This window comes from Neophocaena asiaeorientalis, unplaced genomic scaffold (assembly GCF_003031525.2).
Source record: "Neophocaena asiaeorientalis asiaeorientalis breed wild unplaced genomic scaffold, Neophocaena_asiaeorientalis_V1.1 scaffold520, whole genome shotgun sequence".
NCBI lineage: Eukaryota > Metazoa > Chordata > Mammalia > Artiodactyla > Phocoenidae > Neophocaena > Neophocaena asiaeorientalis.
The window spans coordinates 233,715-235,697 of record NW_020173732.1 but is presented as its reverse complement, the minus strand read 5'-3'; positions in this window follow the sequence as shown (position 1 = coordinate 235,697).

Here is a 1,983-nt window from a genome sequence, read left to right as displayed (position 1 = left end):
CTATCCTCCCCCTTCTTGTCTCCCAATTCTATTTAATTGATGTTTCTGTTTGTTACTTTTTTACAGTTCCATAAAGAGAGAGATTGCATATAAAACTGATAGTGGAAGGAAAATGAAGTAATTAGCCCCTGGTGATCAAATGTGAAGCACCTGTAAGCAAGGTACAGAAAGAAAAAATTTAAGGGCAACTGAAGGTGCTATGTCTGTTTTGAGGGGATGGTCTTGTCAGTAAACTTTGTAAGTGATGCTCTTGAATAATACAATTAAAGGGTCGGGAAAAAAACAATGCTTATAGAGAAGGTAATTCTTGAAATTCCGTATTGTTGCCTCTAAACATTGGACTTTGATTTTTATTAGCATACAAATATTCTTGGATTGGTAACTCTTTAAGTTATAGATACATTTATCTTAGTGTGAGATAAGGAATTGAAAATGTATTTCTAAAAGTCAAGAGAGAATTTGTTTAAGAATAATACTGATGGGTAAAACATGTACAACGTTAGTGGGTAAATAGGTTCTTAAACTCAAGAAAGCACATAAAAGTCAAATTCAGTGTGAAAAACTCTCATGCATAACTTAATGATCCAGAAATTTTGATGTTGGACTTTTATTCCCTTGTTTGAAGAACCCCAATCCGAGGTTAGGGTTATCCACCCTGATATAGTTAGGATTATCCACCCTGATATAGTTAGGATCTTACTTTTTGCCTAGATTGTGGAGGAATCCTTCTACCTTTCTACCCTAAGGGGGAAAAGCAGTTTCGTATTTGGGATTGCTTATAGAAGTACAGAGGAACAGTCTTGAAACAAACTCCTTATTTGGAAATTTATTTACTTCTTATGTTGTAACTTCAGGTCACCATCCTTAGCTTGATAGTAACACCACTGAGGTGCCTACAGCCTGAAGGAGACTTCTAGGTAAGCAGAAAGAAGGAGCTTGAAAATCTGTGTTCTCTGCAGTTTTATGTCTGTGTCCAGCCACACGAGGAAAGCGCAGCTTGAACAGTTCAGCCTGGTTTGTGTGACCCAGGCTCAGGTATCAGAATCAAAGTAAGGAAAGGTGTCTGTCGCTGGACAGTCACACACACACACACACACACACATTCACAAGGCACTATAGCTATAAGTGGAAAGATGATCTTTGTGAGAAAATATGAAAAAACAAGTTGGTTATGCATTGAAGTATAAAGAATAGAAGCAAATAGCAAAGACTTTAAAATCAGACACACTTGCTCACAATCCCAGCTCTGGTACGTAAAACTATTTGATTTAGAATATGTTACATAGCCTCTTACCTTTAGTTTCCTCATCTACAAATGGCAGCTGTCTTAGCAGATTTTTCAAATAACTTTCATAAGGAAGTAATAGTGTATATAGAGAATTCCTTGGTGGTCCGGAGGCTAAGACTCTGTGCTTCCACTGCAGGGAGCACGGGTTTGATCTCTGATCTGAGAACCACATACCCCTTGGCACAGCCAAAAAAAAAAATGTTGTATAAAAAGTATTCTGTGTCTATGATACAATGAGACTCAAAAAAAGGTATCAATGATCATGATGATAATCATGTCAATTATGAAGATAATAAGTAATAATGACATTGATACTGTAATTATTTTAGCAAAAGCTTTAGACAAAAAAAATTGTGAATTAATACCATATAACATTACTATATACTGCATAAAACTTCAATAATAATTTTAAAATGTACATCATATTCACCAATTATCTCTTTCCTGATTTTTGAAGAATTTTTCATATCACATTAGTAAGCAAAACTACTCTATTATCATTTTCCTTAGGTACAGAAATATGACTCCTACCTGGGCATTTTTTAATATGATAAGTCAAACAACAAACATTCAAAATTAGTAAAGATATGGAAGATTGGAGCAACAAACTTAACAAGGTTGATCTAATACATACATATACATACACATCATACACACATATATATTTATATATATATATTCATATATATATATAT